Source organism: Gigantopelta aegis, chromosome 15, assembly GCF_016097555.1.
Source record: "Gigantopelta aegis isolate Gae_Host chromosome 15, Gae_host_genome, whole genome shotgun sequence".
In the NCBI taxonomy this organism is placed as follows: Eukaryota; Metazoa; Mollusca; class Gastropoda; order Neomphalida; family Peltospiridae; genus Gigantopelta; species Gigantopelta aegis.
Window position 1 is genome coordinate 25,661,731 of NC_054713.1, and position 21,335 is coordinate 25,683,065.

The 21,335-nt window shown below is 37.5% G+C and overlaps 1 protein-coding gene and 1 long non-coding RNA gene across 3 annotated transcripts in view; one reads left to right on the forward strand and one right to left on the reverse strand.

Annotated features, from left to right (window-relative positions):
- Positions 1-15,111, reverse strand: part of LOC121390559 — an 83,073-nt gene extending 67,962 nt beyond the window's left edge. Inside the window, exons 1-2 of the long non-coding RNA XR_005960228.1 lie at positions 15,050-15,111; positions 10,783-10,980 (exon numbers count right to left, since the gene is read on the reverse strand). This is a non-coding gene — a long non-coding RNA (uncharacterized LOC121390559). The remainder of the gene's footprint in view (positions 1-10,782; positions 10,981-15,049) is intronic.
- A 313-nt stretch (positions 15,112-15,424) lies between these two features.
- The window catches only part of LOC121390424 (caspase-3-like), a 39,605-nt gene continuing 33,694 nt past the window's right edge, over positions 15,425-21,335 (forward strand). Inside the window, exon 1 of one of the 2 annotated variants that reach the window (XM_041522235.1) lies at positions 15,425-16,052. The gene's annotated coding sequence lies outside the window, so the exon portion shown is untranslated. The other variant, XM_041522234.1, reaches the window with a different exon arrangement.

Genomic DNA, 21,335 nt, shown 5'->3' on the forward strand with positions numbered 1-21,335 from the left:
GTTGACGTCGATGTTCTGGCATCAGGATTGGCCTTCTGGCTGAGCATCTTGCACGGGTGGTTGGCCACTACAGGGATGGTCCCTGACCTGGTTTTGTTGATATCACTGCCAAAAGTGCCATATAGTGTTTCTGTGGACACTGAATTGACATGCGACGTCCCACTGCGAGGTCCCAGATTCAAGCATCCCTATGACTTGCCATCTGTCATTTTCACTGAGGCGTAGCATGACAAAACTGCATCAAACAGTTCACTAATGGTGTTTTTCTGACTTCTGGACTTCTGAAGGCTGCACAGAGTGGCAATGATTTGAGACTGAATGTCTGGCCTTTTATGGTGAACACTGAACAGAATTTCTCCCGAATATTCCATGTTTCTTGCACAAAGCATGCAATCGCTGCAACAACTGCTTGGTTGCATTTCTTGGAGCTGTTTCATGCACACTTCCTCTGGTTTACATCAATAAATCCATTCACAAATTTATTACTCCAAACAATCCATGCCACAATAACTTTTGCCTTTTAGTATATTAGAATGGAAATCAATCTGGCCATTTGTCGGAAATAAAAGGATAAACAAATAAGGATCTGGAGTGTCTCCTTGTTGCTTTCCAATATTAGTTTTTACCACTTCAAAAACAAGAACAACAACAAACATTTTTGCTTCCTTTGGAGTTTGCACTATACCAAAATGCTGCAATATACATATCAACTGTGCCACAGTTTTGATAATAGTCTATGGGTTTTTCATGCTTATTCACATGTGAATTTCAACACTGCATGTCTGTCTGCATGTACAGATCTACATTCCTAGTTCAGATTTTACTGATTTTATCTTATTTTTAATTTATTACTTAAAAAATATGTTTTTAACATTTATTATTGATAATTTTAATTCTTTCTTTTTTTTGGTTTGTATTTACTGTAATTTTTAAACTTTTAATCATTCAATCACATTTTCATGCAACAATATTTGTTATCTTGAAGAACATCCAAAATTATTCAGATTTTTACATTCTCATTTTACATGTATACATGTAAATCTAAATGTAATATATGTGCCGGTTTGTATTCATATACACTGCTTTTGAGGGAATGAGGCTTCAAGTATTACAGTTTGTATAACCAACAAAATATATTTAGTGACTTTCAAATTGTTTTGGTTTCTAACAATATTTAATACCATTTACAGGGCACAATGGAGTGTCGTGTTTAGATACTTGCCACAGCTTAGAAGATCTTAAAGTGGGGATTAACATTTGTAATCATCTTCTGTGGGTGTGGGTAATTCTTGGCATGCTTCTATCAGAGAACTGTTCACGCATGCCTGTCATGGGCACAGAGAGTTCTGTCCAAGACTGGGTCACCTTCTTATTCTGATCTCACTGAAATGATGTCTGAGATGACATTTCATTGACCAATCAAATACCTGCTGTCATAAATCTGTCAGCAGCTTGAGGAATTCAGAATGACTATAATTAAGACAAAAGGACACAACAATGTGTTGAACAATATCTGATCATCTAACAGAGACAAAGTTATGTTGACAGCAAGATCATGTTTCAAGCAGACTACTTCGTGCTCGACATGTTAAACATTATTTCTATCATGCTTTTCTTCCTCATTTTTAGAAACTGCTGAAATCACAAGTGTTATAGTTAGCCTGTAGTTTCAATGTACATAAATATGTAACTTGTATCATGGTAGAACAAATCTTTATCATACAAGATTATGATCACAAATATGGCAGAACTTATGCATCTTCATCTTGTCATTTTTTTCACTGTTAGATATTAGAATAAATAATCTATATGTTATAAGTGGACCATGATATTAGGATGATTTGCAAAATGCTATATTTAATCGTATGTATGTGTTTGGGACTGTTACACAAATAACTAAGAAAAATGATGTAGACCAACATTAAAAATGGTTAGCTGTAAACCAACTGTTAGAATTCAGCCCAGATCAATTCTTTCTTCTGCCGTAATTTCGTCTTCAATTACTGACCCTTCCAGCAACACCACTAGAGCATATTGATTTATTCATCATCAGCTATTGAATGTCAAACATTTGGTAATTTTGACAAATAGGCTTAGAGAGGAAACCTGCTACATTATTTTCATTAGTAGCAAAGGATCTTTTATATGCACCATCCCACAGACAGGATAGCACATACCATGGCCTTTGGTATACCAATTGTGGTGCACTGGCTGGGCAATAAGTTCTAAGTAATGTATAATTTTCAGGCAAAAAATACTAAGGCAAATATAATTTACACTGCCTAAAGTGGCAGACCCTGTTTTAACCCATGAAAATGAGACACTAAGTCTGGTTAAATTATATTAACTTACAACAAAGTGAAACATCAATCTGTGACAATTAAATAGGGAAATATACCCTCTGAAAATAGATTAGTGCTTTCCTTACTTTCAAATGTACAAGCATTTTTTAGAATTATGGAAAATACATTTTACAGTATTACAAACGGTAAGTTGACCAGAAACACTTGGGTATATGGAAAAGTATAATCTAAACAATGATCTGTAAGTAATGTTGGATTTCAGTTATCAAAAATGGATCTAATATTGGAACGTATGTGGTATAGTGTTTAAAAACTGGGTTTGTCACTTTATACATGCAACTTATTTATTGCTCATTATCTGTCAGTTTTCCTTTTTATCAAAATATTTTTAAAATAAAATAAATTTACTAAAGTGATTATCCTGAGGATGTATCCATTTTAAAACGTTTTCTCAAATAAAATTAAAATTTACTTACATTTGCCTGCTTAGAAAAAGAATTACGTAACACCTCTGTAACCAATGCATTTCTGGACATTATAATTTTTGTAATATCTCTACATGTATATCGATTTTTGTTTAACATAATTTTGCACGTATGAATTTATTATTTTTTCTAATGGCCAAACAAAATTTGAAATAATTCAGCCAAAGGTAATTGTAAATGTATTTATCGGTATAATGTTTTACATTCAAAATATGTTAAGGTAAGACAGTGTTTTGAAAAACAGGATGTGTTGATTTTGTTTAATGGATGGGACAAATGGAAGTCTTGCTAGGCTGAAAACTCAGGATAGTCCCTTTAAATAATGATTTGGGTTACAGCAATCCAACACATTTAAAAGCCATTACGCAGCGATAAATAACAAAAACAATGGGAAATATTCATGTGTACAGTACCTTTGTACCTTTTTCAATATATTAAATTAATGCTTTTAGGATTTTTTTCAAACAAGATGCCTATCTACGAGAAAGTGTTTAAATAATAATCACACACAAGAAATCTATCTCACATACATGTGTACTGGACAAAACTACCAACTTAAAGGATGAAGCATATTTCACAAACAATTTCAAACAAAATGCCTATCTAAGAGAAAGTGTTTAAATAATAATCACACACAAGAAATCTATCTCACATACATGTGTACTGGACAAAACTACCAACTTAAAGGATGAAGCATATTTCACAAACAATTTCAAACAAAATAGCTAGTTGTTTATATAATTCAATATTTCATTTCCCACAATATTCCTTTTGTAAGTGACATGAGACACAGATAATCCTGACAGAATTGTCAAGCTTGTTAGTCTGTTTGCGTGAAAAGGGAACTGATGAATTGACATATAACTCTAATGAATAATGGTAAAACTTATATTAAAACATATTACTAAGTTTTAAACCCATACCAACTCAAATAAAACTTTTTTGCTAAATATTTCTGTGTAAATAAAAAAGTTTGTTAAAAAAAATATCCATCAAATTATATGGATTAATCTCATTTTTAATACTGGGATGAAGACAAAATGCTAGAACAGCCTCAGCTACATTGCTATCAAAGTAATCAATAATGCAGTACACTGAGATTATAAAGATACATGTTGGACTGGATGTGCATTCTCTATGTTGGCTGTTCCATCAGTTGTCTTCATATAAATGTACTTGCATGGAAAATTAAGATTTAGCATATATGCAATTTGATGATAATTTGTAAAGAATTTTTTTTATTTACACAGAATTTAAAAAAAAGAAGAGAAAAGTTATTTGAGTTGATATGGGTTTAAAACTAATTAATTGTAACTATTCATTATAGTTATATGACAATTTATCGATTTCCTTTTCACGCAAACGGACTATAGTCAATTAATTAATGTATTTCAGAATTACACAGGGAAGGGGTAGGGGTATACACAGCAGAAAGAAATTTAATATTTTAAAAATGATTTTCATAATCATGCTAACATACTGACTGCTCATGTTACGCTTGTTTTCTAGAAGGTGTCTTTTTTTTTAAACATCACTGGTTTGAGAATGTATTTAACCTACGCATCTGGTGAAACATTTAAGGCAAATATTCAGTAAAAAGATATAATATTGACATAAATAACTAGTTTGGCCTAAGGGTGAGTAAAACGCACTCTTGTATGCTAATAAATGCCATTATCCATGTGTGATCAAGTTAATATTTGTGAACATTAGAATATTTTGTAGACATATCTTTCACCTTGCTGGCCTGGTACTAAACACTGGATGAAGAAGAGTTGTCTGGGGCGAGGACCCAAACAATCAAACTACTTTCACTTAGTACTAAACAGAACAAGTAATTACACATATTTTACACATCTTAAACATTTTTTCCTCTTTTTTTAAAAACCTTTTTGCACTGATGTGAAAATCATTCAAAAATAAAAGCAGAAATCTTCTTTTAAAACTTGAAAATTTTACGCCATACTCAAATCAAGGCTATTTATCAGCATTTCAAAGCAAAATGTTGACTGGTAGAGGTTGTTTGAACAGGACAAAATGTAGGAATTAAAAAAAGAAGAGGGAAGTACATATACATTTCTTTATTGAGATTTACCTCACTGTCTTCTTAACCATAAGTGCAACACTACATGCTTAAAGTTATCCTAAGTCCATGTTTTGTATACTTTTACAAGATGTAATTAAAACTCAAAGCCAAAATTTGTTTCACTATAAATGTTAAGCAAAAAGAAAGTTTTGCTTGCTGCATACTTGTGTAAATACTTTCTCAATGTAGAATACTTTATTGAATTCGTAACTTATTTTGTCCAATATATAATACTTGCAGGATGCTTATTCAAAGTGCTTGATCTGAGTTTCAAATCTAAGTGAACTGGTTTCCAGATATAGTATGTTATTTACGGAGTTGTGTTTTGTTACTATTTATGTTAGATACCCAACGTGTGTGGTGTATTAATCTGTTGACTGTATATTACTGGAAAGAAAATACTAGATTACTGTTCAGTGTTTGTATTATTTGTTTGATCATCAAGTGATGTGTATTTGTAAACTCTGTGTAAGGTTGGAGTGGTTGCATAATAGTTCTACACAGAAACAGAATACATGAAATGCAAACGACTCTGTCTTGATGTTATTTTGTTATAGGCCTAATTACAAACTTTATGCTGTTATACAATTTACTTGATTCTGATTGGCGGACGTCACTTAAAGACGTAATGTTATCCTTTGATACAATGCAGAAAATGACACCATAAACATAAAATGGGACATTATGACATTAAACAGATCTGAAAAGGATAAATAGATTTATGGTTATACTCAACTGAATGCAGGTATGTTGTATTGTTTGTATTATAAGAATTTTTTGTAATTTTGAATAATTGTGAAAAAATTTACTATTTCAAACACAGAACAAAATTTTAGACAGACCTATTAGTAATCATGAAATCATTTAGCATGCAAGTTTATTAACCAATTGATTACCTACGAGGAATGACTGGCCTCGGTGGCATCGTGGCAGACCATCGGTCTACAGACTGGTAGGTACTGGGTTCGGATCCCAGTCGAGGCATGGGATTTTTAATCCAGATACCAACTCCAAACCCTGAGTGAGTGCTCCGCAAGGCTCAATGGGTAGGTGTAAACCACTTGCACCGACCAGTGATCCATAACTGGTTCAACAAAGGCCATGGTTTGTGCTATCCTGCCTGTGGGAAGCGCAAATAAAAGATCCCTTGCTGCCTGTCGTAAAAAGAGTAGCCTATGTGGTGACAGCGGGTTTCCTCTAAAAACAGTGTCAGAATGACCATATGTTTGATGTCCAATAGCCGATGATAAGATAAAAAAATCAATGTGCTCTAGTGGCGTCGTTAAATAAAACAAACTTTACTTTACTTTACCTACCAGGAAAAACATAATGGGGTTCACATTTATTGTACAACTTCCCTCGTATGCCATAATATAATTGTATGTCCTCTTAGCTTTGTCGATTAATGACTGGCTGTAATAAAAGTTCATCTATTTCTAATTGAGTGATACGACATTCCACAGAAACAACTTTCTTCAGTGATGTTATCCAAAATGACATATCATTCACATTTGACGTCATTTCCATTTATAAAAAAAATCACCACATCACATAATCCATACGTCATTTGAATATCGAGTAATGGCTGACTGAAATTATAGTTAAATATAAAGCTTATCAAAAAGATGTTGTATTAAGTTTAAGATTATATTATAAAGAGGTTATTATTAATATGACATCACTTTAGAATGGAATGACTTGTGATCAGGTTTTCAGGGCTCCAACGTAACGACAGCACCGATGGCAACTGCTGTGCTAGAGATATAAATTGCCGTAAGTTGGGAGCATCACCGTGTGCCATCGGTAAAGCTCCTCAGTGACATCAAAATGTTTACACCTGATATACATTAGCTGCCAGTATATAAGATTAGTACATTTTTAACATACATGTATGTCTACATACACCAGAATAACCTTTCAGTCGTATTTATTTGCTACAAATATAAATTGCTGTTAGTGGGCTGTAAATTGCCATGGGAAACAAATTCTTAAGTTCAAGCCCTGGGTTTTCAAGATGTCTACAATGAATAGAAATTACTCCGCCGGCAAACAAACGTTGGAAGTTTGTAAACGCTGACTGGACTGTATATTTACTAATTTAGCAGAATAATTCTACCGTAATAAACAGAATATTACATTTGTGTCCATGACAGATGGTATTTACGACACTCATGTCTAAATTATCATATTAATTTAAGCACTCATGTCATAAACATCATCTATCATAGACACTGATATTATATCCTCTATATATCACATATCATTGATCAAAGTGTTATCAGAGCACTACCAGTTTAGTTATACATGTATTTAACATCATCTTTCAAAGATGAAAACTTAACAGAAATACTCGTACATCTGAAGCGTTATTACTTGACAGTTTACATGTTGTAAACACACCAGCCTCGGTGGCATCGTGGTTAGGCCATCGGTCTACAGGCTGGTAGGTACTGGGTTCGGATCCCAGTTGAGGCATGAGATTTTTAATTCAGATACCGACTCCAAACCCTGAGTGAGTGCTCTGCAAGGCTCAATGGGTAGGTGTAAACCACTTGCACCGACCAGTGATCCATAACTGGTTCAACAAAAGTCGTGGTTTGTGTTATCCTGCCTGTGGGAAGTGCAAATAAAAGATTCCTTGCTGCCTGTCGTAAAAGAGTAGCCTATGTGGCAGCAGCAGGTTTCCTCTAAAAAACAGTGTCAGAATGACCATGAGTTTGACGTCCAATAGCCGATGATAAGATAAAAAATCAATGCTAGTGGCGTCGTTAAATAAAACAAACTTTACTCTCTTTTTTTTGTAAAAAGTAAATTATTAGTACTAACAAGGGAGACAACTGGTAGTTATTTGGTATATTGTGGAAAAGGAATATTCATTAAAAACATCTCAGCTCATTGCTTTATGAGTGCCTGTTAGGTATGAGACATACAGCATTTATGAGCTTAGAGTATCAGAGAAGAAACCCGCTGTTGCCATAAATGCAACAAGAAATATTGCCATAAAGGCAACAAGAAATATTGCCATAAAGGCAACAAGAAATATTCGACACTATACATACAACAGACAGGGCTCTGTGTACATGTAGAATGCTAGTGTTTCCTAACCCAGCCAGTGCCCCACAACCAGTCATGGTATGCACTGTCCTGTCTATCAAAGTGCATATAAAAGATCCATGTGGTAGGAGTAGTCAAGGAGATGGCAGTCTGTCTTTGTCAGTGGTAAAGCACTTGCCTGATGTGTGATCAGTCTGGGATCAATCCCCATTGGTGGGCCCATAGGGTTACATCTATTTTTCATTCCAGCCAGTATGCCACAACTAGTATAACTATGGCCATGGTATGTGCTTTTCTATCTGTGCATATTAAACATCCCTTACTACTAATGGAAAAATGTAGCGGGTTTTCTCTCTAACGCTATATGTCTAAGTACCAAATATTTGACATCCCAGATCAGTGAGGTGGTGCAAGACAATAACATTGATTTCTCAGATCAGTGAGGTGGTGCAAGACAATAACATTGATTTCTCAGATCAGTGAGGTGGTGCAAGACAATAACACTGATTTCTCAGATCAGTGAGGTGGTGCAAGACAATAACACTGATTTCTCAGATCAGTGAGGTGATGCAAGACCATAACACTGATTTCTCAGATCAGTGAGGTGATGCAAGACCATAACACTGATTTCTCAGATCAGTGAGGTGATGCAAGACCATAACACTGATTTCTCAGATCAGTGAGGTGATGCAAGACCATAACACTGATTTCTCAGATCAGTGAGGTGATGCAAGACCATAACACTGATTTCTCAGATCAGTGAGGTGATGCAAGACCATAACACTGATTTCTCAGATCAGTGAGGTGATGCAAGACCATAACACTGATTTCTCAGATCAGTGAGGTGATGCAAGACCATAACATTGATTTCTCAGATCAGTGAGGTGATGCAAGACCATAACACCGATTTCTCAGATCAGTGAGGTGATGCAAGACAATAACACTGATTTCTCAGATCAGTGAGGTGTAAGACCATAACATTGATTTCTCAGATCAGTGAGGTGATGCAAGACAATAACATTGATTTCTCAGATCAGTGAGGTGTAAGACCATAACATTGATTTCTCAGATCAGTGAGGTGTAAGACCATAACATTGATTTCTCAGATCAGTGAGGTGCAAGACCATAACACTGATTTCTCAGATTAGTGCAAGACCATAACACTGATCTCTCAGATTAGTGCAAGACCATAACACTGATTTCTCAGATTAGTGCAAGACCATAACATTGATTTCTCAGATTAGTGCAAGACCATAACACTGATTTCTCAGACAAGTGAGGTCAGTCTGGTGGAAACAACTGTAGCTAGGTTTATTTTAAGGCCTAATTACACTGGGGAGCAGTAACGGAGAGCGGCAAACAGAAAGTGATAAACTGCACATTTTTTTAAATTACATACAGCACAGAAAACTGTGCAGTGTTTTTTTAAATTATTGTTGTTGTTTTTTACGTAAAAAATAGGAACTTGATAATTTTAGCACGTAAACCATCATGGCGAAGGCTAGAAAATGTAAAGATGGGGGAGATGTTACTTCTGCTATTGTTGGCGCGAAGACAGGCGTGCTTGGAGAAAACCAAGAAAAATTTGGGTTCATGAGATCTTACAAAAAAAGGAATGAACTAGGATAATTCCATAAAATAGTATGTGAACTGAGTTCACATGAAGATCGTTTCTTCGCCTACTTCCGAATATCCCATGGTCAGTTTGCACAGGTGTTAGAGCTAGTGAAGAATGACATCACAAAAAAGACCCCAAATTGGAGAAAACCAATAAGCGATACTGAAAGGCTTTAAGGTAACTTACGTAGGCCTATATAAACATATTGATAAACAAAATAATGCATCATATTAGGGTCCTAAAAAAGCTCCCTTCCCTTTGAGAAATAATGCATATGACCTGATATTTGTGTGTATGTATATGCCTGTACTGCAGTGACGGTTTTGTCTAGGGAATGGGTGCATCGTTTCAGAAACACCAAGTCGACCAAGATATTACATGCCACCAACCACCACTACCACCATCAACATTAACAATAAATACATTTCTGGTATTCCTCTGATAAACACTGTATTATTTTTTAGCACTATACAGCACTTGCCACGACTGGCTAAAATCATAATCTTGCCATGCAGCATTTTATAAAAATTGCTTCGAGTTCTATCGGAAGCAGTTTAACGCTGTACCGCTGGGCCGTTCCGCATTCAGTGTAATTGGATCCATTGAAAAAACACTAGTTCTATTTTTTTAACACGCAGTTTTCCGTTACCGCTCTCCAGTGTAATTAGACCTTTAAGTGCTAAGTCATATTCAACACCTGTATAAAAATAAAAATGAACATTGTCAACTAACTTTTGGGCTGTTTTTAAATTAATAGTGGACCTTTGATGTAACAGACCTTAGGGAATGTGGGGTTTTTTTTGGGGGGGTTGTGTTTTTTTGGATAAAAATAGTAGTCTGGCTAAAGCCTAGAGAAAATGCAAGATGGACAAATGGATGGATGGATGAATGGATGGACGGATGAATGGATGGATGGATGGATAAATGGATGGATGGATGGACAGAGGGACAGACAGATGGACGGATGGATATTAGACGGATGGATGGATGGATGGATGGATGGATGGATGGATGATAGATAGATGGATGGATGGATGATAGATAGATGGATGGATGGATGGATGGATGGATGAAAGACGGATGGATGAATTGGTCTTAGATGGATGAATGCTTTAAGACATCAAGAACAAACACAACCATCAAACAAAATGTTATGCATTAATTAATATAAAAATAAAACAACTAAATCTGATCAAGTTTTATATAGAAAATGAATGAAAGAACAATGGTAAATACCTGTGTGGTTTCCAAGAGTCTGCACAACTTGGCATGGAAATGGCTACTTCATATAATAGCTAGTGTGCAGATATTCAATTGCCTCACTGGCCACCGGAATAGCTCTTCAAACACACCTCGGTGTCGCTATGTTGCCTTTATTATATCTTCTCCTTTGATCTCACAAATTTATATTTTGAAAATGCATGGACCCAATACCTAGGAAAAAGTAGAAAGAATAACATGACTGCTAAAAATGCCACAGCTGGCTCACACATTCATTCATCTTTCTCATCTATCACCCTCTGCCTATCATTCTCATTATCTTAATATAAAAAACTTTCCAATTTCTCCCACGATTTCAATCTGTTTCGACCCTTTCTGTCAATTTCCTCCGACTCTGTCTTCTGAGCTGTCCACACCATCGCCTACCTGTCTCAACTTCCTCCACGGGTGCAGTCTCTGTGTATATCCCTGCACTCACCTGGCATCCTCGTCCTCTGCCGCTAATAAAGCTGGTCTGACCCACGGCACTAACTAACGACCGCCAGTAGTAGGGGTGCATAGTAGGTGGTTATAAGTGCCTCTTAACAATGCCAGAAGTAACTACTGAACACTCCCCGAAGTGGTCAGACTAAGCCCATGGCTAATAGCTGATGGGGAACAGGTGTGTGGCACAGATAGCCACAAGAGACACGCACCTGTCGCGGTTGGAGAGACAAGGACTGGGATGTGGAGGTGGACAGCGAAAGAAGTTGAAAGATAGGAGGAGTTGCCAGATCGGGAAGAAATGAGATGGAATTCAAAGGAGAGAAAGGAAAGGGGGCACTGGGATAAAAAAATAATAATAATAAAAAAAAAAATAAAAAAAAAACAATGCCACAGCTAAAAAAGGTATGAGATCTTTGTGTCAAGCTGCAGCCACAAAATAATGTGACATCTCTAACTAATGCAGAACACAAACTACAGATTTAAACATTCACGTTTTTCAGCATCAATGGATACATTCAACTAACTTGATATTACAAATGGCCATGCATGACTCCCCTTCCATCATTACAACTCTTTTTTCACATGTTGCCTCATGACAGCATCAGTGGTGGTACCCCCAAATATACAATCCTAGTTACACCAGTGGTGGTACCCCCAAATATACAATCCTAGTTACACCAGTGGTGGTACCCCCAAATATACAATCCTAGTTACACCAGTGGTGGTACCCCCAAATATACAATCCTAGTTACACCAGTGGTGGTAACCCCAAATATACAATCCTAGTTACACCAGTGGTTGTACCCCCAAATATACAATCCTAGTTACACCAGTGGTGGTACCCCCAAATATACAATCCTAGTTACACCAGTGGTGGTACCCCCAAATATACAATCCTAGTTACACCAGTGGTGGTACCCCCAAATATACAATCCTAGTTACACCAGTGGTTGTACCCCCAAATATACAATCCTAGTTACACCAGTGGTGGTACCCCCAAATATACAATCCTAGTTACACCAGTGGTGGTACCCCCAAATATACAATCCTAGTTACATCAGTGGTGGTACCCCCAAATATACAATCCTAGTTACACCAGTGGTGGTACCCCCAAATATACAATCCTAGTTACACCAGTGGTGGTACCCCCAAATATACAATCCTAGTTACATCAGTGGTGGTACCCCCAAATATACAATCCTAGTTACACCAGTGGTGGTACCCCCAAATATACAATCCTAGTTACACCAGTGGTGGTACCCCCAAATATACAATCCTAGTTACATCAGTGGTGGTACCCCCAAATATACAATCCTAGTTACACCAGTGGTGGTACCCCCAAATATACAATCCTAGTTACACCAGTGGTGGTACCCCCAAATATACAATCCTAGTTACATCAGTGGTGGTACCCCCAAATATACAATCCTAGTTACACCAGTGGTGGTACCCCCAAATATACAATCCTAGTTACACCAGTGGTGGTACCCCCAAATATACAATCCTAGTTACACCAGTGGTGGTACCCCCAAATATACAATCCTAGTTACACCAGTGGTGGTACCCCCAAATATACAATCCTAGTTACACCAGTGGTGGTACCCCCAAATATACAATCCTAGTTACACCAGTGGTGGTACCCCCAAATATACAATCCTAGTTACATCAGTGGTGGTACCCCCAAATATACAATCCTAGTTACACCAGTGGTGGTACCCCCAAATATACAATCCTAGTTACACCAGTGGTGGTACCCTCAAATATACAATCCTAGTTACACCAGTGGTGGTACCCCCAAATATACAATCCTAGTTACACCAGTGGTGGTACCCCCAAATATACAATCCTAGTTACACCAGTGGTGGTACCCCCAAATATACAATCCTAGTTACACCAATGGTGGTACCCCCAAATATAAATCCTAACCACCAATGATGGTACCCCCAAATATAAATAGGGACTGGAAAAAAACTTAGTCTACAGAAGAGAATTGATCCTGTAACCTATCACACCTTAGACAAGTGCTCTACTTCTGACCTTATACCACCAAGCAGCTTTTGCTATCCATTTTATTTTGCATCAGAAGGGAACCAATACATTGGCATACAACTCTATAATGAATAATGTTAAAACTTATATTAAAACATATTGTTGAGTTTTACACCCATACCAACTCAAATAACATTTTTAACTAAAATGTATATGTAAATAAAGAAAATAAAGAAAGAAATGTTTTATTTAACGACACACTCAACACATTTTATTTACGGTTATATGGCGTCAGACATATGATTAAGGACCACACAGATTTTGATAGGAAACCCGCTGTCGCCCCTACATGGGCTACTCTTTCCGATTAGCAGCAAGGGATCTTTTATTTGCGCTTTCCACAGGCAGGATAGCACAAACCATGGCCTTTGTTGAACCAGTTATGGATCACTGGTCGGTGCAAGTGGTTTACACCTATTCATTGAGCCTTGCGGAGCACTCACTCAGGGTTTGGAGTCGGTATCTGGATTAAGAATCCCATGCCTCAACTGGGATCCGAACCTAATACCTACCAGCCTGTAGACAGATGGCCTATAACCACGACGCCACCAAGGCCAGTATGTAAATAAAGATTCTTAACAAATTACCATCAAATTATATAGATTAAATTTCATTTTAAATACCGCCCTGGGTGAAGCCAAAATGCTAGAGCGACCAGATAATGATATTGCAGTACAAAGAGACTTTATCTTGGCTGTTCCATCAGCCGTCTTCATTCCTGTATCAACAAATAAGATTTAACCTTTGCAATTTGGTGCTAATTTGTAAAGATTTTTTTTTTTTTCCAATGATTTTTGGGTTTTTTTGCAATGTTTTTATTTTATTTTAGTTGGTATGGGTTTAAAACTTAATAATATTTTTGTTTAATCAATTTTAACTTTATTCATTATGGAATTAATGTATATATGCCAATTCATTGGTTCCCTTTTGACGCAAATGGGTAGTTGTGGTATTAGAATGGGAATCTTTGACTACCGTGTGGTGGGCAGCGATTGCACGAAAATTACATAGCTTGGTCTCTGTCTGTAGGGCAGAATATCTGTCCGAATGTCCTTCTAGCCCTCTACAGTCAGAGTCCTCGGTCTAGGATCGAGCCAAGACCGACTGCATATCAGGCGAGCACTTTACCACTGGGCCACCTCCCACCCCTCAAAAACAAACAACAAAACAAACAACAAACAACAACAACAAACAACAACAACAAAAACAGACCATATTAGTTTAAATTTACATAAAATGAGAGTTAATTTAAATTTAATATCAGTAATTTAATGGTTTAGACCTGCTTCTCAATTTCTAGACTTTACTTGCAAATTAGTCCGAAGGTAGCACAGGGCGCACATTTTTGTTAATGTGCAGAGCGAGTTGCTTCAATCGAGATTTAGTAAGTTTGGTTTGTGTGTCCATTTGTTGCACTATTTCAGTTGAGAAATGGTTGAAACATGGTGCCACAAGTTTTGAATACCGAGACGTAGAAAGTGTGGTATTGACTTAAAGGGATGCTCGCACAAGGCTTTTGGACTGGTATGCATATTCAACGATATATAATGCACACTTTTGCTTAATATCAACAAGTATAATCATATAGTTACTTAATAAAATGGTTAAATGTGATGGCTATTATATATAAAGGGCACAGCCATTTTGTACCATCCCAGTGAATATGCCCTCTGGTGAGCCAGTGGTTATGTAATACTTAAGGTGTCACATCAGGAATTAGTCTTAGAACTGAAGAAACAAAACGTACCTGATTTTTGCGGATGCATCGCAATGTTCTGTAATAATATCCATCCCAGTAGATCAGCAATAAGTATACTAGTATATTATTTTTCAATACAAAATAAACCACCATTGTCATTGTCGAAATAACTGTATTAGAAAGAAAGTTTTTATTTAACGACGCACTCATCACATTTTGTTTATGGTTATATGGCGTCAGACATATGGTTAAGGACCACACAGATATCGAGAGAGGAAACCCGCTGTCGCCACTTCATGGGCTACTCTTTTCGATTAGCAGCAAGGGATCTTTTGGTAGTACATACCATGGCCTTTGATATGCCAGTCGTGGTGCACTGGCTGGAGTGAGAAATAGCCTAATGGGCCCACCGATGGGGATCGATCCCAGACCAACCGTGCATCAAGCGAACACTTTACCACTGGACTACGTCCCGCCCATGAAAAAAATCCTTTTTGTTATATTCATGCAAATTTAAATATATTTAGTTAAATAGTTTATTATACTATCAAGTCAGGTTGATGAAATCGAAGCGCTTTGTTGTAAATTAGAGCGTTTGTTTACACTGTGCATACAGGAGTTGGTCTGAGCTGACGTCACTTTTCCCCAAGCTGTAGCCCCAAGCTGATGCCCCAAAAACGAAACAAAATGGCTGCCCCAAGTTAGCAGGAATAATCATGTTTTTTTAAATATATAAACTCTAAAATTACGCGTTTTTCATTTGTTAAAGTGTTAGTAGGGCCTATGTGTTGGTTGTCCGGGTATGCATCTTAAAAATCATCATCTTTCCAACACATAACGCTCTTGTTTGAGTTGACTGTCCCTTTACTGTGCGTCCTGCACTACTGCCAAATGTGACTGTCAGAAACAGCAGGCCCACAGAAACCGGGGAGCCACTCCAGCCTCATTCGAGGACGAAAATGATAATCTACTCTTATTAAATCCCTTTTACTGGTACAAATGTAACTCGCCCGATGTGCACCATCAAAGAGGAGATAATTCAATGGAATTTGTGAGTTATTTTTGCTCTGGGAATTCCCCATTTCCAGCTGTTTATGAACGTTTCCACATTAATCGTGCTAAACAATAGTTGTAGTATGGTATGTTAACCATAATGATTTGTTCAGTCTACATTATATAACACTGAGGTAGGTTTACGCATCAGCAGCAGTCAATTAATTCCGTTTCTGTAAAGTTACGGGAGGAGTATAGGCTCTGGGGCGTGGGGGTAGTTCCATACATTTCTGAATTTTCTCTTTTAGAGTTAACTTACATTTTCTTGTTCTATATGCCAAGGCCTTCAGAAAATGTTTGGGTAACACTTCCAGGTTAAGTACGTTTTCTCAGCAGAGCACATTTATGATTTTCGGTTGGCCGCAAAAAGGCAAAAATGACGATATTGGAGTTTCATGCAATAAGGCCATGAGAATGAAAGTTATAGATTTGCGTCCACCGCCCGCATGCCATGAAAGGTATGCTGAAAATGTTCATTATTCACAAAAAAATTCATTATTTGCACAAAAAAGACACTTAATGATCATCACACAAATTCAAATTCCAAATCGTCAATAGTGGTAATGTCTACGGGGTCCTTCGCGCCAAAGCTGCTATCTCCGTCATAAATTCTGAAGTGTAGCCCAGTAGAGCATTGAATCCTCAAGCAGGAAGCTGTATATTCCAAAACTCTTGATGTGTCGACTCATTTGGACTTGAATCTACTATGGAAATAATAGATCAATAAAAATAATGAATAATGAAAAATGAAAAAAAGCCTCGTGTTTTTAAAATTGTTCGGATGCGAATCAATAACTTTCATTCTCTTGGCCTAAATCATTATTTGACACCCTTAAATGATTCATTGTGATTTATTTCAATTGTGTTTATATTACAAACTATATTTTAGCATTATTGATGGTCATAAACCTAGGTTTGGGGTATAAAATGACCATATTTTACGTATTTTTACTCGAAAATCACTTTCGATTTGAAAGTAGCTCAAAGTCTAATGGCTTCTCAGTCAACTAATAATGTAAGCAGAGTTCCACAAATTGGCCAAAAGTTTCTTCAATACGTGCTCACAGCAATACAGATTTCAATTTCATACCTAGGGGTGCTGGATGATACCCATGGGGCCCATTGTATCCCTACCCCCTAAAATAAACACTTTTAGGACATTTCGTCAAATGACCATATCTCCTAAAGTAAGTGTCACAAGAAGTTAGTCTTTGTGTCTATAAATATGTTTTTAACCCCAAATAATTGATTGGTACCATTACTGTGATATTTTGGAGTTGACCTAATTGGCATAATTCCAAGATGGCATCCAAAATGGCCGCAGAATACTGAATGAGACATAACTTCACATATAGAAGAACATTTCAAGTGACACTTAAAAAAAGAGAGTCAAATACACAAATTCTCCACCCCTCCTCCTCCCTACCTTATCCCAGATAATAATTAAAAAACACATCCAATCAAAAAGTCCACATTAATAAAGAATGATGTTCAATCATTAAAAACATCAGGCCCATACGTGGTGTTTAATATAGTACAAATGAACCTTTCATGAATTATCATTATTTATCATTGATAACTGTCCTAAATACTACTATTTAAAGATTACTTCATTATTAGTGCAAAAGTTTCAAACATGCCAAAATACAGCAGAACTTAACCTAATCATATCGAGCAATTACATTTTTTTACATGAATTGAGTGTTGTTTTTTAACACCAACAGAATTTGCAAAATTTGACCTCAGCCATCCTGCAAGGGCAAATTGGCCTGATACACTTATGACATGAGAATATGACTGACCAGTTAACCTCGAGGGTTTTTGGCGATGTTGCAGGCATTAGTTGACCATGGTCATGCTCATAGCCACAATCTTGCGGTTTCAGTGATCCAACAGTTTCCGGGTCGAGATGGCTCTGCAAGGCATGCATGGTGGTGTGGGCATTATATAACGCGCGCTGGATATGAGGCAGAATACCATGACTGGTCGGGGGCAGGTTGTCGAGAGAGCTGCCTTTACTGAAATCTAAAACCTGCATAGAGGTCACAGACATTTGTGGTATCTCAGCACCTTCACCAAATAATGCTCAGCATTGCAAATCATGGTTGTAGAGAGGGTTGAATATCTCCCAAAGTTTTTGAGAAACTTCTCCAGTTCTGCTTTCAAAGCTGTCTTCTTCATACCAACTTTGCTGGTGATGAGACACCCTGTAAGGCTGTGCTAAGCTGGGAATACTGTACAGTGCTGACGACCCAGGAGGTGAACAGAGTATGAAGAGACACACACCTACCGAGTGGAATCTCCGACTCCAGTTCGTACCCACAGCTCGTCATGGTCGTGTTGCAGAAATACGGGGATGTGGTAAAGCAGGGCGACAATTATATCTGTATCACTGGACACATACTTTGTGTTCTGCCTCAAGAGAATCCAAGACATGAATGGGTATACGAAGATCAGCTTCTTCAAATGATGATAGAAGGTGGGCAAGATCTTTTTCTTTGTCTTTGTAAACCATAACAGACTGCCAGCTCTTATCTTTTCTCGTTACCTGGTCGAGTAAAGTGGCGTATTGCCGAGATTCAGAAGTATTTCCATGAAAATGACGATGGATTAGTTTCTCCAGAAGAAGCTTCTTGTTGTTTGAAGGTCAGAACATTTCCTCCTAGTTTGATAGAGGTGGGCTGGTCATCATATCGTTGTCACTGAACAGGAGAGGAGATGGTATGATGTCATATTTCAAAAGGTCCTTTGTTGTGAGGCCACGATCACGGGCAATTTCAATCATTTTCTCCACAATATTCACCTCCCTCGCTATCTTCGTGATTGTTTGCTGTGGCTTGTTTCTGGTGGTTTTCATTATTTTGAGATTCAACAACGGGATGATGACCAGCCCAGAGAAAAGCCCACTACTCAAAGAGTTATGCAACAGTCACATATCCACTGGGCCCCATACAAATTTTTCTACCTACTGCAGATTTCTAAGATTTCGGAAAATCGGGGGTATTGCAGGGGTCTGCGGCATCCATGTGTAGCAGCCACATATTCAGTGGGGCCCGCGTGGTGCCTTTTGAAGTTTTCTCAACTCCAATCGCGAGGCACCTGTGGGATAATCCTATGGATGCTGCATGGCAGTCAGACAGGAGCCATAAGATACCTGATTTTTACAAATCATACAGGGCTCGTGAGGGACTCGCACAGATATCGTAAGATACGTGTACGATGATCTTGGAAATAATATGGTTGCCGTACAATTTGAGGGGCCTGAAATTCAGTGCCATCTGTACGGATGTTGCGGGGGCCATACTGGGCCCGTGCGATGTTGTATACAACGTGTCTACAGGTTTACGGCCAATAATAATTTCTATAACACATCAGGAACTTTTAACTCCACACTAAAAGCTGCCATGAGATTTTGCCAATTTTCCCAGAAATGTGGGCCCGTACGGGTGCCTTATCCCAAATCGGTGGATATGTGACTGTAGCATTAGAAACTCATCTCAAGACTGAGGACTATGAATATACACATCAAAGAAACTTGTCTTTGTTATAGACATCATGGCCACTGTTCGTAAGATTCGTTTTACTGGCCTTTTCAACTGTCAGAATCTCCTCTGAGTTTTCATGTCATTTTCTGATGAAACTAATCTGTCGTCATCTTCGTGGAAATACTTCTGAATCTCGACAATACTCCATTGTACTCTACCAGGTAACAAGAAAAGATATTCAGCCCTCTCTACAGCCATGATTCGCAATGCTGAGCATTATTTGGTGAAGGTGCTGAGTTACCACAAATGTTATACCACAAATGTCTGTGACCTTTAGATTTCAGTAAAGGCAGCTCTCTCGACAACCTGCCCCCGACCAGTCATGGTATTCTGCCTCATATCCAGCGTGCGTTCTATAATGCCCACACCACGATGCATGCCTTGCAGAGCCATCTCAATTCTGGAACTGTTGATCACTGAAACCGCAAGATTGTGGCTATGAGCATGACCAAGGTCAACTAATGGCTGCAACATCATAGAAAACCCTCGAGGTTAATTGGTCAGTCATATGCTCATGTATGGATAAGTGTATCAGTTCAATTTGAGGTCAAATGTTGCAAATTCTGTTGGTGTAAGAAAACATCACTCAATTCCTGTAAAAAATGTAATTGTCTGATAAGATTAGCTTGAGTTCTGCGGTATTTTGGTATGTTTGAAACTTTTGCACTAATCAGGTAGTAATCTCACTTGAAATATTCTTCTGTATGCGAAGTCATGTCTAATTCTGTATTCCGTGGCCATTTTGGATGCCATCTTGGAATTATGCTAATTAGGTCAACTCCAAAAAATAGTAATGGTACCAATCAATTTTTGGGAGATCAAAACATATTTATAGACACAAAGATTAACGTCTTACTTTAGGAGATATGGTCATTTGAAGAAATGCCCTGAAAGTGTTTATTTTAGGGTGTAGGGATACAATGGGCCCTATGGGTATCATCCAGCAACCCAAGGTATCAACATGAAAACTGTATTGCTCCGAGCATTTAATGAAGAAACTTTTGGCCAATTTGTGGAACTCTGTTTACAGTATTGGTTGACTGAGAAGCCATTAGACTTTGAGCTACTTTCAAATCGAAAGCGATTTCCGAGCAAAAATATGTAAAATAAGGTCATTTTGTACCCCAAACCTAGGTTTATGACAATGAATAATGCTTAATTACATGGGTGTCAAATAATTATTCATTGCATGAAACTCCAATATTGTCATTTTAGGCTTTTGGCGGCCAACCAAAAATCATAAAGGTGCTCTGCTGAGAAAATGTACTTAACCTGGAAGTGTTACCCAAAAATTTTCTGAAGAGCTTGGCATATAGAACAAGAAAATTTAAGTTAACTCTCTAAAAGAGAAATGTATGCAAACTACCCCCAGAGCCAGGACTAGAGCTAAAAGTAAACCAGGGTCGATTCTTGCCTCTGAGTCATTTCACGCCATGTTTCGTTTCATTTTTGCCCTAATTTTTATTTGTTAATAAAGTACATTTATTCATTGATGTATCCTATACCCGTTGTTTTTTAGATTTCACAGGGCAAAATATCTGCCTGGTCCTCCTCCCCCCCCCCCCCCCCCACTTCATTCATTCCATATATATACGGCCCATTCATTCGTCCTGATCCACACACCCCCCCCCCCAATCCCTTTTGAAAACCGACCATTATTATCATATTAACTGTTCTAAATGCTGTAAGAGGCGCAATGTGTAATAATATAGAACAAGAAAATTTAAGTTAACTCT